General features: G+C 46.8%; 1 protein-coding gene across 2 annotated transcripts in view; it reads right to left on the bottom strand.

Annotated features, from left to right (window-relative positions):
- RFX2 (regulatory factor X2) overlaps positions 1 to 14,371 on the bottom strand; it is a 63,923-nt gene extending 49,552 nt beyond the window's left edge. For both annotated transcript variants that reach the window (XM_066634957.1, XM_066634958.1), the window contains exon 1: positions 14,263 to 14,371. The gene's annotated coding sequence lies outside the window, so the exon portion shown is untranslated. The remainder of the gene's footprint in view (positions 1 to 14,262) is intronic.
- Positions 14,372 to 15,432: the final 1,061 nt, after the last annotated feature.

The raw sequence follows: 15,432 nt of genomic DNA, 5'->3' as shown, positions 1-15,432 counted from the left end.
CCCCGCCACGATTAAAACTGGAGCTGGAAGAAGACAGATACTCTTGAAGGCTGGGCTTGGGGGGGGGCGATTATCTTCGCCGGCTGGCTCCAATTGATAATATTGTTGGCTCTCCAGTGGAAAAGTTTGAGACGGGCCTCGTTTGTTTTCAGCATCCCATTATCAGGAGCTGGGAGGGAGGACATAAAAGAGTCCTGTCTTCGTGGAGGCGTCTCTTGATGTCTTAAAACTTTTCACACAGCCAGCATTGCCCTGTTTTAATTGAAACTTCATCTTGGCAGGGCTCAGCCCCGGAATGTTACAAAAATTGGTTCCTCTGAACATGTACAGAGTGGCTTTCCCTCACACAGAGGTTAACTGCAACAAGACCATGGAATCTAGGTGACCCATTTCTAGAACATTATACAAGCCGCCGGGGTTGATGTCAAGGGTTTGATGCTGGCTGAAGGCCTGCATCAGAAGTTCTACATGTCCAGGTTGGCCCTTGAACCCTCAGTATATAGTAGGACCTTATGCGCCACCAGGAGGCACTCAGGGGGCCCAGTGCAAAGTTTTAGTGCATCACCCTCAGCAACCTGGCACCATTACTGGAAACTATGCTTTCCTTTTATTTTGTCTTCAGTTCATTCCTGTCATGGTATCTTCCTGAAAAGGATTCCCATAGATCCATGGGGATGGATCCTTCACATGGATCCTCACAGATCCATTAAGAACAATGAGGGAGCCATATATGCCTAGAAGCTCTGTCGATCTGGCTTCCATTTCCCTTTGGAGATCTGTCAATCTAAGCTCATGATATGGAAGGGAGGTCACATTTCCACCTACCCCAAGAAATGGAGCTGAATTAGGAGCATGAGTACATACATGATGCAACGGTGTGGGTGCTACATTCGAACTTGTGTTTTGTTCCCCATTCAGCCACAAAGCTCATATGAGGGTCTTGGGGGAGGGGCATTAATCTTAGAAGTCCTTTGGGTTGAGGTAAGAATTTTCAAGCAAAAAGGGGGTAAGCCAACACGTGGATTATAATGACATGGAATAGGGTCATGCAATGGTGGATATTGTACTGGTGTCTGATGTGTGGTTGTTCTGGGTTCAAATCGCCGCTCAACAAACTTGCTCACCAAATGGCCTCAGGGAATAAGCATACAAGTAATTCTCTAAATTACAGCTGCCTCTAAATCAGAAATGGCTTGCAAGGCTAAAATAAGGATACATTCAGAGAGAGAGATTGAGAGACAGTTGGGCCTAGAACGTAATCCAAACCTCTCCTTCCCTGTGCAGCTTTAGCATACTGAGAGGACCTTCTCAAGTACCCTGGCCAAAAACTTGTGTATGAACGGGTGTTGCCTGGGGAGGAAAAGATGACAACACTGCCACTGTCTTTAAATTAAACACAGTGACACAGTTTGCCCTCCATTCCCCAGCAACTGAGAGCACAGCTGTAAAATAAAGATTGTTCAAAAGGGCACAGGTTGATCCATGGTTCATCCAGAATGTGCAGCAGTTTTATCACTATCCTGAGCCAAGAAAACAGAGGGTGCATTTTTCACCAAGGTGGGCCTGACAAACTCATTTCTTCAGCAGCACCTCTAAGAGCCACTTCACACGCAACACATTTCAAAAAGACCACCGAGTTCCCATGCATGACAACAGCACACACATGCTCCATACCAGCGGTTCTCGCACATTTAGCACCGAACCCACTTTTTAGAATAAGAATCTGTCAGGGCCCATCAGAAATAATGTCATGACTGGAAATGACATCATCAAGCAGGAAAATTTTTAACAAACCTAGGCTGCAATCCTAACCCACACTTACCCAGCAGTAAGTCCCATTGACTATCATTGTTAAAACCATACACATAGTAACTTGTTAAAAGTACAGGTCTGTAACATTTCCCCAAAAGCAGTCATATACCATGGTAGCATCAAGTCTAATATATTAAAAATAAAATACTGAAATGGATGGGGACCCACCTGAAATTGGCTCGCGATCCACCTAGTCCTGACCCACAGCTCCATACAACACAGTACTAAAAAGGAGCAATTAATTATCTCTCTCTCTCTCTCTCTCTCTCACACACACACACACACACACACACACACACACACACACACACACACACACAATCATACAGGAAAGAAGACCCTTTCCAGGAAGCCATTTGTTCAACGTCTAGTCAGGGATCCTACTAGGCCTAGGTAAATGTAACTGAAATACACAAGTATTCACCCACCTCACCTCCCTTTTGAAGCTAGTATCTGAGAAGCAGTGTGACTAACAACCCAATCCTATCCAACTTTCCAGCACAAGTGCAGCCACAATGGGACTCCGAAGTAAGGGAACAAACATTCCCTTATCTTGAGGAAGCCTCTATGACTGCCTCCCCACCACAGGATGCAGCACATGCCCCATTGGCACAGCTACACCGGCACTGGAAAACTGGATAGGATTGGGCCCTTAATGGATAGTCACAATGGGACTTATTTTTGAGTAAGTATTCATAATTCATTGGATTGCACTGAAAATTATTTGGTGACAGTCTCTTCCCTCTGTCTAACCCACCTTGCTGGATACCCGGCTAACTGGGCATTTTTTTTCAAGTGGTGCTCCTTTTATATTAGCAGGGAGAGAGTAACTGTCCCTAATCATCCTAGCATAGTATTTTTTTTCTAGTGGCTGTTGCTGGTTTTTCTTCTGCCTTTTTTGAGATTATGAGCCCTTTTAGGATAGGGAATCATTTAGTTATTTGATTTTCTCTGTAAAACACTTTGTGAACTTTTTTGTTGAAAAAGTGTATACTACTACTACTACTACTACTACTACTAATAATAATAATAATAATAATAATAATAATAATAATAATAGTCACAAGGCTAAAGAGAGAACAACATATACTGCTCTGAGACCTTAGTGAAAGGGTGCGATACAAGCATTCCCTCCACTCACTCTGTCTACTTTGTGTCAAATCTTATGCTGTAAGCTCCTTGGGGCAGTGACCTGCCTTCTTACACTTTGTAAAAGATATGAGCCTACCCAGAAACTAAGACCTTCATACAAGGTTCTTTTCCAGATGGTCCCACTTTCAGAGGTGATGCAAAAGGTGACTGGGTAGAGGGCCTTCTCGGTGGTAGCACCCCCTTTACGGAACACCCACCTCAGTCAGCAACAGGGCCAAGAAACACTTGAGCCTTCGCATAAATGATGAGCTTTTTATGTTGGCACCTGAAGTTTTATCTGCTACTTTACAATGTTTCGTTTTGCTGCTGAACCTGTTGCTGAATTGACAGTTGCATCAGCTCTTTTGCCACTTTGCTCTTTTGTTATTTTATGCTGCTTTAGCTTTGTCACTGTTGCCTGTTATTGCAAATTGGATTATTTTATACAGCTGCAAACCACTTTGAAAGCTAAGTGGCTGAAAAGTAGGAACATGTTAGGAACAAATAAAAGACAGTACAATGCACATTTGATGGTGCTATATTCATAAGATTAATTAAAAATTCACCATGGATAGAACATCTTGGGGGAAGGGAGAACATTTAGTCCTTCTAAACACCTCTTATTGCCCCTCCAGAGTTGAGGAGGTCCGAGGAGTCAGCAATCAACATTGGCCTGTTAATATGGTGCTTGGTTGTTTGCTGTTTTGTTAAAAGTAACAACACAACAGTCCTGTAAACTCCTTTCAGTACCTGTTATTGTAGAAAAGCGTAGCAATTGACATGCAGGCTTCACACTGTTTCCCAATTTGGTGTATATTCGGTGGGACAGATAGATACATGCACACATTTGTTAAGCATTAGGAGCATGGGAGGTTTTCAGATACAAATAACATGCACGTTCCTTGCAAGAATGCAGTTGTTGTTAACATGCTGAAGTTAGTTTTATAAACTACAGTGGTACCTCGCATAACGAATGCGCCGCGCAGCGAAAAACCCGCATAACGAAAGCGGTTCGTGAACTTTGGTAACTCGCATAACGAATTTTTGTGACTTATGCTTCGCATAACGAATTTTTTTTTTAATTGTCCTGGTTTGTTTTAAATCGCACAACCGTTAATACCCAGGATGCATTGTGCCTGGAGGTTTAAAAAGCCTCCCCAATGCAGCCTGGGCTCACTTCTCCACATGCAGTTCCAGGGTTGACTTCCAGGAGCAACTGTGGCCTGTGCTGTGGGTGAACCCTGTCTTTGGTCAACTGTTCTGAGCAGTTCACCAACTCCTTGGGGAACCTACTACCAGCAGTTAAGTTTCTTTGAACTTTTCATAACTTTTGGGAAGTGGTGGCCAGCATTTGAGGGACGTTTTGGGGGGCCAGTTGGCCAGTTTTGGCCTGCTGTTTTGGGGAGGTTAGGGGAGTTTTTCCAGCAGTTTGGGGAATCTGTGGAACTCATTTGCAACCGTTTTTCCAGACCAGGATTTAAGGAGCTTCTTCACAGGGACATCTCAAGCAGTGGAAAGGTAGGGAGTGTAGCTTCACCATGTGCATTTGTTCTCCTGTGTTGGGGGGTGGGGGTGGGTGTTATGCCACTTTTTGGTCCCAGGCAGGTTTGGCCAGGTAGGGAGCGTAGCTTCACCATGTGCATTTGTTCTCCTGTGTTGGGGGGTGGGGGTGGGTGTTATGCCACTTTTTGGTCCCAGGCAGGTTTGGCCAGGGGTGGGAAGGTGTGCGTGAAGTGGATGTGCCTTTTGTTTTTGTGAACGTAGCAACTGCTGACATGGATCCCAAGAAGGCTGCTCCTGCAGAGGCCGGGAAGAGGACAAAGATGACGCTAGAAATGAAGAAGGAGATCATCCAGAAGCACGACAGAGGCATGCGAGTGACAGACCTCGCCAGGGAGTACGGGAGGAATCCATCCACCATCGGGACCATCCTGAAGATGAGGGAGAAGATCCTTGCAACAGATGCAGCCAAGGGAGTCACCAGGATCGTGAAGAACCGGCCAGCTGTTCTGGAGGAGGTGGAGAAGTTGCTGCTCATCTGGATGGAAGAGAAGCAGCGTGCAGGGGACACCGTGACCGAGGCTGTCATTTGTGAGAAGGCCAAGGCCTTGCACGTAGACCTCGTACAGCAAGAGCCAGGAACCTCAGCCGAGCCAGAAGTCTTCAAGGCAAGCAGAGGCTGGTTTGAAAGATTCAGAACCAGATCTGGAATCCACAGCGTGGTCAGGCATGGAGAGGCTGCCAGTTCCGATGTTCCTGCGGCTGAGAACTTTGCCTCGGAGTTCCTGGAGGTCGTGACTACACAGGGCTACCTTCCACAGCAGGTCTTCAACTGCGATGAGACCGGGCTGTTTTGGAAGAGGATGCCCAAAAGGACCTTCCTCACTCAAGAGGAGACCAAGCTGCCTGGCCACAAGCCCATGAAGGACCGTCTGACCCTCCTCTTCTGTGCCAACGCCAGCAGGGACCTGAAGATAAAGCTGGTGTACCACTCCGAGAACCCACGGGCCTTCAGGAAGCACAAGGTCAACAAAGACCAGCTGAGCGTGTTGTGGCGATCCAACGCTAAGGCTTGGGTCACACGCGTCCTGTTTGTGGAGTGGGTCAATCTGGCTTTTGGCCCTGCTGTCAAGCAGTACCTGCTGGACCTGCCGCTAAAGGCCGTGCTTCTGATGGACAATGCTCCTGCTCATCCTCCAGGCCTTGAGGAAGACTTGTTAGAGGACTTCCGCTTCATAAACATCATGTTCCTGCCGCCTAACACCACCCCACTACTCCAGCCAATGGATCAGCAGGTCATCTCCAATTTCAAAAAAACTCTACACCAAGGAGCTTTTCAGGCACTGCTTCGAGGTGACCGATTGCACCAACCTCACCCTGCGTGAATTCTGGAGAGACCACTTCGACATTGTCAGCTGCGTGAAGATGATGACCATGGCCTGGGACAGGATCAGCCAGAGAAATCTGAATTCCGCTTGGCGCAACCTGTGGCCAGAGTGTGTGGCAACAAGTGACTCTGATGCTTCTGCGCCTGCACCAGAGTCAACAGTGCTGGAGGACATTGTTTCCTTGGGGAGGACCATGGGCCTCGAGGTCACAGAGGAGGACATCTGCGAGCTGGTGGAGGACCACGACCGGGAGCTGTTCACCCAGGAGCTGGTCGAACTGCAGGCAAAGGCTACGCAGGAGCAGGCCTCTTCGGAAGAGGAAGAAGCAACAAGTGAGGAACAGCTGTCCTCCACGGAACTGAAGGACATCTGCCAACAGTGGCAAAACGTGCAGACTTATGCACAGCGGCACCACCCAGACAAGGCTCTGGCACATGACCTTGCGAACATGTTTGATAGAAGGATCATGTCCTCTTTCAGAGGGGTGCTGAAAAGGCGGCTGAAGCAGCAGACCATGGAGAGGTTCTTCATGAAGAAGCAAAGAGTGGAAGAGGAACCTGCTGCTTCTACCAGTGGTGCCCAGTTGCCTTCTTCCTCATCCTCCCAGAAGCCTTGAAGTCAAGCCTTGAAGCCTTCTCCCAGTTGTCCAAGTTGTTAAGTTAAGGTAAGTTAGAGCAGTGATGCTGAGACTTGGGGGACAGAGGGGTCTGTCTCCAGGTTGTCTTTGGCTAACTGCAAACTGCTTCTGTCCTAGCTAGCCAGCCTGAGACCGTTCCCAGTTTGCCAGTGTCCCTGCCTACTCTACTGCGCCTTCTCCCAGTTTGCCAGCATTGTCCAAGTTGTTAAAGTTAAGTTAGAGCAGTGATGCTGAGACTTGGGGGACAGAGGGGTCTGTCTCCAGGTTGTCTTTGGCTAACTGTAAACTGCTTCTGTCCTAGCCAGACAGCCTGAGACCGTTCCTGCATGCGCCTTCTCCACGTTTGCCAGTGTCCCTGCCTACTCTACTGCGCCTTCTCCACGTTTGCCAGTGTCCCTGCCTACTCTACTGCGCCTTCCCAGTTGACCAGCGTTCGTGCCATTCCCAGAGAGACCCTCCACAGCTCTGGGAACGTAAAAGACTGCTGCTGTGATGTGGAGACAGTTCTGTCTGCCTCCAGTTTCCTGACTTAAAAGACTGGTTCTGTAGGTTGAGACACTTCAGCCTGACTTGGTCACCTTAAAATGTTTGTGTACAAGTGTCCCCTAGAGCCTTAGAGAGTCCTTTGGTGATTTTAAAAAGTTTCTGTATTGGTTTCTGTATGATGTCCCTGTTTACATGCCTTAAAAATGTACTTTCTGAAGAGTTTTGCACAGTCCAAGGACTGTTTGTGACTGTTTCTGTTCAGATTCAATGTTGAGCCTCAAGTCAGATGGTCCTGCCTCATGTTTGCTGATTTTTAAATGTTTTTCTGTCATGTTTAAAAAGTTGACGTTTTGTGCTTGAAATTTTTGAAATCCTCTGTACAGTATGTATGCCTTTAAAGAGCACTTAATAAACACTTTGTAAACCAAATTTGACTTTGTTCTGACTTTTCTTGCCCATAGGAACTCATTAATTAAATTTCAATGCATTCCTATGGGAAAACGCGATTCGCAAAACGAAAAATTCGCATAACGAAAGGACTCGCGGAACGAATTAATTTCGTTATGCGAGGCACCACTGTATCACAATGTAGACCAAGATAGAAATGACAGAAGCCTACAGGTCAAGGAACTGGTGTGCAAGATGCTGAGCAGAGACTTTTAGGTGAAGGGTGGAGACCTCCAAGACAAAGCTTGGGGAGTGAGAACAGAAGGCAGTGACCTTGAAGGATGGGGTGGTAGTGGTTAGGGCATGCCTACCATTATCAAATTTTCAAACATTTCCAGGAGGCTGGAGATACTCAAATAGTAACTGCAGTTGCTCCACTAGTTTGTCTGTAAATTGAACAGTACAGAGAAAGAAAGCAAAAGTGAACTCTGAAAGAACTGCACTGAAAGGCGAAGAGATGCGGGATCTACCAGCCCACACAACAGTCAGGTCAGGGGATGTTCGAGCCCCATTATAATGGTAATGGTTCCTTTTGTTAAGAAATGCAATTAGACTCAGATAGCTAGAAAGACACAAGCTGGGGGAAAAAAAGATATCCTATGCAATATAAGCAGGCAGCCAACAAAGGAGGTATGCTCCAGGCTATGAAGCACTTGCCTCATGTACACCCCATGGAGCAACTCCAGGGGAACACCATGAAGATCACATGACAACTTGGAGAACCCTGTGGACAGATTCACACCTCATTTTCTCCAGGCTGGCAATGATCATGGCAAAGGCAATAACATTCCTACTGGGAAGGAAATGTGCTTCAGTGTAAGAAATTAATGTTGGAACCCCCCCATGTCACTTGTGAGGATGCTCATGTGGGGTTTCCCCACTGCATGGCTTGTATGTTTTTTCCTCCAGAGAAGCCCTTTTTTGTGAGTGCTGTGATGTGCAGAGCAGGTTTGGGCCTGACTCAAGACTAAGGCAAAGTCAGAAGGCTTTCTTCCCATAACTACCTATTTCATGGAAGTTATCTGCAGGACAGAGGAAATGGACTCTTTGTGCATTTAGTGTAGCCAAAAGACTCATATTGATGCACAGTACTGAGGACCGTCTAACTTTATCCACCTTTGAACGTATGCATGGCTTATAGAAGCCAACTCCATGTCGATATAATTTTGGACGCCTTTGTTGGATGCATAGATTGCTTATCAATATCTTTTTTTGCCAATTGCTGATTGATATGCAATTGATACAATTGCTTTGTATATACCATGCACATTATGTATATATTGTTTCCTTTTTTTGAGTTTTTTTGAGGAGACTCAACTGCAAATGGCAAAGCCAGGAGCAAGTTGAACCAGAGCATATTTTTCCCATACCCTGCACTTCAGTACTTCAAAAGCTGCCAGCACCCCCTTCATTGCAGGAAATCACAGAAAAAATCTCTCATCACTTTAACTTGCAGAAAACCCGTCACTGGAAAGTTAAAAAAAAAAATGGGGGATGAGTGGAAATGTTTTAAGCAATTCCTAATAAGTTTTTGATCCTTCACTGGCTCACACTTCATGAAAATTATAGTAACACCACTAGAAAGACCAAGAGGCTCAATTTACAGACTTGCACTCATTCCCCAAGTTTTCTCTTTGTTCAGGCAAAGAATGAGAAAAAAGGACAACACTTTGATGAAAGAGCTCATAAAATAACTTGAGATACTGTAATTTGTTATGATCCAAAGTTTGTTTTCAACTGCTGGCTGAAACTGGAGAACCTTGTGTGGAACATCCATATGAAAAAAGCCTTGCTGGATCACAGGGAAGGCCCATCTTCCCCAGCATCATAGCAGCCAATTAGATGTCTCCAGAAAGCTCACAAACAAGGTTGGAAGGCAAGAGCTAAGTAGCATCTTTGGGTCTTTTTAAATTGAAAATGGGTCTTGTGTTAAGCAACCACCTGTAAGAGGTCCTTTTAATAGTCTATTATCCTGCTGTTATTTCTCAGACACAAGATGGCCACTTTAGGAAGAGGATAAATCAGTCATAGAGAACATGTATTGCATGCAGAAAGTCCCAATTCAATCCCAACAGCATCATTGGGCAGAGCTGGGAAAGACCTTCTCTGCCTGAAACCCTGGAAACTTGAAGTGACACCATGAAGACAGTCCTGAGCTACACTGACCAAGATCTGAACTCCGTAGAAGGCAGCTTCCTATGTGAGAGTGCTAGGCCTTTATCCTACAATTATGAAGCTGAGAGAAACCGAAAGGCTGCCCAATCTAAAGGTCACGCATCATGCATGTCAATGGGTGCAATCCCCAGGGATGTTCTCCTTGTACATGCTTCCTTCATTTCAACATGATTGGTACAGGGGAAAACTTTCCTGGTAAATTGAGCCTCATCTGTGAAAAGTCACAGTCAGGATGTCTCAGCTCATCTTAATTTTTTGGGAGCTGATGTACAACAGGCACTAACAGCCCAATACAACAGGTTCTTCAGCACTGGCCGAACACATGTTCCACCAGTGCTGGTTGCTGAAAAGCAGCCATAAAGTATGTTCCAGCAGTGCACAAAGTAGTGCACTGCCCAAACACCTGCAGGAAGGCGAGAGCTTTCCTGCATGTGTTGCCGGACCACTGGCCACTCTAGAAAACAGGGGAGATGGGAGGGGTGAGGGGAGAACGGAACATGGGTGGGGGAAGGTGACAGGGCAAGGTGGAATGAGGAGGTGATGGAGCAGGGGTGTGTGGATTGGACCCAGGAAGGGGCAGGTTCAGCTAAGGGGGCAGGTTCAGCTAAGGTAGTGTCCACTGAATCCTGACCCCCTTCCCAGACCCACTCCACCTACTTGGATCAACTCGGACTTAGCTGGTGCAGGGCTGAATTGAGGTATAATAGCTTTTCGAGCTTATGCCAGAGCAGGGGAAGATGTGTTCCCTTTCCTCAAGGCCCCCTGAGGACAAAACTCCCCTGTGAGATAGCTGCATTGGTGCTGCTTCATTGCTGCATGAGGAGTTAATTAAGAATGGGCTGGAAGAGATTGAGCAGTGAACCAGGAAGCTGATGGGGCAAATTTCATCTTTGCCATGAAATTAGTGTCCCTGTCTCCTGACTTCAGACACACAATGTGCAATATAAGGATAATAGGATAATATCAGTTTAAAGCTGACCAACAGATTTCTGACTTTCATATTACGAAAGTGAATTTTGAGCTACACATCTCTGGCAAGTTCTGCTTGCAAAAACCTTAGATCCTGAGCTACATGGTGGCTCCAATTATTTAGCAACACTTACATTCATGCTTTTACATAGGGCATTGAAGCCTTGTCAAGAGCTCTGCTCTCATCTCAAAACATAGGTTCTACGAAGCTTATTACCACCCACTGCATTCTTTTGGGAATACTAATTCGAACTCACAGACCTCTGAAGTCACAGAATTGAGAGATACGACAAAACAATTAGAAGGCAGAGCAGACTGACTCAAAGAGAGCCAGTACGCAAAACAAAAAAGAAGCCCTGGTTTCACGTATCTGAAATATAATCTCAAGTCAGGCCAAATGCTGAAGCAAGCAAGGTTCTGCTCCCCGGCTGCCGGTTTCAAGTCCTGGCATGCCAACCAGACGGAATTTTGCTCCAGCAGGAATGCTAGCCAGACCTTCACTGTGCTGGCATTTGAGTCTCGAGAGGGGAGTGAATGTTTTAAATATATCTCAGCAGTCTTCAGCAAGAACCCTTTTCACTGAGGAGCTTAACAGGAAGATAAAGTTCCAGGCTTCATACCCTACTTACCCTGTAACACATCTCAGCCCTCACAAAAAGGCCCCCTAGGTTCAGACAACACTAAACATTTTTATGTTGCTGTCCCTGCTGTCAATCAGCTGGTTCTAAAGTAAAGGAAGTGCCATCTAAATTCATATTTGTCAGCGCTTTGCAAAATGTCGGTGAAATAATAAAGAGCCTTAATTTCTTTAAAAAAAGAAATTATGATAACTTTTTAGACTCCAAACAGAGTCTACACTAAGAATGAATTCATGCAAATAAGGTATGCCTGTTTTGGTTTACTTGGCATAATTGTAGGAATTGAGCATTTTTCTGTGAAGTAGCAGTGGAATCTGGGTAGTACCATGCCAACTCTAGCATCCCAGAGGCAGAAATAATCTGTGACTTATCACAGACAGTAAATTATTTAATTAATATGTTTTTAAAAACAAGGTGAGGAGGGGAGAGAACCTAACAATTTAAACCATTCAACTAGGAACCTGGAACAGTTGCTCAGTCACAGAGCCTGAAAAACCTGGCAGTGGCGCGTAAGGATTTCAAAGATTTTTTTTTCTCCCTTAGTCCTAGATGAAAGAGAACAATAATTGGATATTTTATAAGATACCCACATCTGTGTGTAAGCTGATCACCATGGAAACAATCCGATCCTTACCCAATTACTGCAAAGACTTAAAAACATGACGCTAGCCAGAATTTCTCCTTGGTTCTCCTCAGTCTTAACTCCTGCATAAAAACTGTTGGACTGGTTCAGAAATCACAAATCTGATTTGCAAGGAATCTAAGACATGTAAATAAGAATGCAAGTTGCAAAGAGCAAAGCCTGATTGAATTAACGACTTCAGAAGCTTTTACTTTTATTAATAATATATTTTATACAAATCATTATTTTAAAGAAGTGCATAGGTTTTTCGAGCTGGGCCAAGTCCAACCTCCTGCTCCAATTATCAGCCCCCCCCCCATTATTATGTGATGCCACAGAGAGAGCCATCCATGAAATGATGGGAAGATAACTTGAAGCAAGTGAATCAAGCAGCATGCAACAACCTTATGGAAGTAAGTGGCAGTTTTTCTTGGATCGCCTCTGCTAGAATTTAATGAAAAGGACAGCAGATGCAATAGGCTTTAGGCTGCAAACAAGGCCTGTTTATATTTTTAATCCTTGTAAAATGCCCAGCACTTTTAGATGTTTTATTTGTAAGTAAATAAATGAGAAAAATGGCTGGAGTGCTACAGGGTGGGGGAATGAGAGGAGGTGAAATATTTCCAACCTAGCACAAGTTTGAAAGAAATGAAAAGTTACAAGGAGGGACGTGCGGTGGGTGGGGAGGCAGGTGAGGCAGAGCTTCCCAGCCGTAGTCCTTTGAAAAGCACCATTGTCACTGTGTGAAGTGTGTGCGCGTGGGTTGTGAATGCTTGCACACTTCACACAGTGACTTTGGTGCTTTTCAAAGGACTACGGCAGGGAGGCTCTGCCTCACCTGCCTCCCCACCCATCACACAACCCTGCCAGGAATGCTACAATTTCATCACTTGATCCAGCTTGCTGGGTGCTACGCAAGTAATGACAGATATCCAAGTAACCACAGAGGCAATAAGGGAAATTGCCTTCAAGTTGTAGCAAAGGTTGTTTACGAAGTATTCTGTCCACCAATGTACAGTTTAGTGCTGTGAAGGAAAGTGCGGAGATGTTGGGGGAGGGAAGTACTGACAATACTGTACATCTTTCATCATCAGAAACTCTGAAAAGTGAGGATTTTGACAGTTTGCTGTCATGTAAACTTGGGGTCTTGGAGCGTTTCCAGTGTCTGAATGCTTTTGCTATGAACTGAGAAAATAGAATTGATGTGCAACTTCAGACAGAATGTAGTGTTGTGGGTGAACTTTGTCTTTCCCCTGCACAGTTTCTTGCCTGGAGGTTTTTACTTGCCTTTCTTCTCCCACCCCCAATCCAAAACTGCTACAACTTATCACTCTAATGGTCTTTTATTCTTCCCATGTACCTATCTGGAGTTATTGCTCCAAAGTCTTCTCACTTTGAAGCAAACACACTCCTTCTCTTACCTCCATCAATGTGAAGTGACTTCGGATAACAGCCCTCCCTTTTTCACTGGAGGAGACCAAGTTGTTCCCAGTCCCTGTCCTTTCGCCTGCCAAAGTCCAGCTTCTCACAAATACTTGCCCTCCCTACAGAATACCTCCTCCCAAATCCGAAACCACTTCGGGTTTTGCACTCCAAAGAGATCACTTCTTACCCACAAGGATGCACTTCCTCACTTCTAATGTCTCCCCCCCACCCACCCACCACCAACTTGGGTCTCGCCTCCCACTCCCTTCTCCGCTCTGGACTAAGAGCCCAATCCTGTGCAGGTCTGCTCAGAAGTAAGTCCTGTTATAGTCAATGGGGCTTACCCCCAGGAAAGTGTTTTTCTGAGAGCCCAATCCTAGGCAGGCCTGCTTGAAAGTAAGTCAAGAGGCTTACTACCAGGACGCAGCCTAAGAGCCCAATCCTAGGCAGGTCTACTCAGAAGTAAGTCAAGGGGGCTTACTCCCAGGTAAAGTGTGGAGAGGGCGCAGCCTGAGAGCCCAGTCCTAGGCAGGTCTACTCAGAAGTGAGTCAAGGCGGCTTGCTCCCAGGTAAGTGTGGAGAGGATGCAGCTTGACAGCCCAGTCCTAGGCAGGTCTACTCAGAAGTAAGTCAAGCGGGCTTACTACCACGATGCAGCCTGAGAGCCCAGTCCAAGGCAGGTCTGCTCAGAAGTAAGTCCTGTTCTAGTCAGTGGGGCTGACTCCCAGGTAAGCATACTTACCTCAGGCTGCACCCTCTCCACACTTACCTGGGAGTAAGCCCCACTGACTAGAACAGGACACTTCTAAGTAGACCTGCCTAGGATGGGCTCTCCCTTCAGGCCCTCACCGGGTCTACTCGGGAGTCACTCTGGAGTCTCGCCCCAAAGCGCTTTCAACTCCAGCTTCTCGCTCCCGGCGGCTCCAGCGGAGCGCCTCCGGCTCCTGGGGGCGGCTCTCGCCCGCCTGGGGGCAGCCAGAGCAGGTCGGGGAGCCGAGGACCCCCTTCCCTCCCGCGAGCCGTCTCGCTTACCTGCCCTCCCAGCCGGGCTCCCGGGGCTGCGCTGGGCTCCGGCGGCCGGGGCTGCGTGTGGCTCCCGTTGGCAAGTAACAGTCTCCAGGGCTACGGTCACTATGGCGCCTCCTCGTGCGGGGTTTCGAGGCAACTGTTGCTAGCCTCTCTCGTGACGTCATTGGCAGGGCCACGCCCCTTTCCTTCCACTTCTCCTCCTGAGGAGGTGGAACACTCTGCTTCGCGCTGATTGGACGGCCGCGGTGCGCGCGGCCTGGGGGCGGGGCCAGAGATTGGCGCGCGTTTTGGCGCCAGGGGCTGTGGGTGGGGTGTGAGTTGAGGCGCTGTGGGCTGCCCCTGAGCATGCACAGAGCGCCTTCATCACTCCCAGAGCCCTTATAGCGCACAAGGAGTGCAGGGATGTGCAGTGGGTGGGGAGGCAGGTGAGGCGGCGCCTCCCCTCCCCTCCGGAGTCCTTCGAAAAGCTCTGCCGCTGTGTGAGGCACAGGGTCGGGAAGGCAAGTGTGCAGAACCTCCCCTTTGGAGCCCTTCGAAAAGTGCTGCTGCCATGTGAGGCACAGGATGGGGAGGCAGGTGAGGCAGTGCCTCCCCTCTAGAGTCCTTTGAAAGTACTGCTGCCGTGTGAGGCAGCGGCACTTTTTGAAGGACTCTTGAGGGGAGGCGCTGCCTCACCTGCCTCCCCACCCACTGCACATCCCTGCCTGTGTGCTCTGCCCAATAGAACAAAAATGGTCAAGGACTAAGCGACAATGAGCATTTTTTTTACATAGTACATATGTAATGTTTACGTATGTATTCACATTTTATATTGCACTTGCTCCAAGGAACTCAGGGTGGTGTACATAGTTCCTTCCCTCCTTCCTGTCCTCACAACAACCCTGTAGGGTAGGTGAGGCTGAGAGAGAGAGACTGACTGGCCTCAGGTCACCCAGGAAGCTAATAATAATAATTACATATTTTTTTATCAAATCATGATGTACGTTGAATGGATTGTTTGCAAACACCTTACTGGCTGAAATCCTCTACTCACCTGGGAGTAAATCCTATTGAAATCAATGGGGCTTACTTCTGAGCATAGGATTGTGCTAACAATCATCTACTGTAAGAAAGGATTATTATTAATATGCACTTCCCTTTTCGTGGTTTGATGTCATCACTTGTTTTGAACCG

This window comes from Tiliqua scincoides, chromosome 8, assembly GCF_035046505.1.
Source record: "Tiliqua scincoides isolate rTilSci1 chromosome 8, rTilSci1.hap2, whole genome shotgun sequence".
Taxonomy (NCBI): Eukaryota; Metazoa; Chordata; class Lepidosauria; order Squamata; family Scincidae; genus Tiliqua; species Tiliqua scincoides.
Note: the sequence above shows the minus strand (reverse complement) of the source record. Positions and strands in the feature narration are given on the sequence as shown.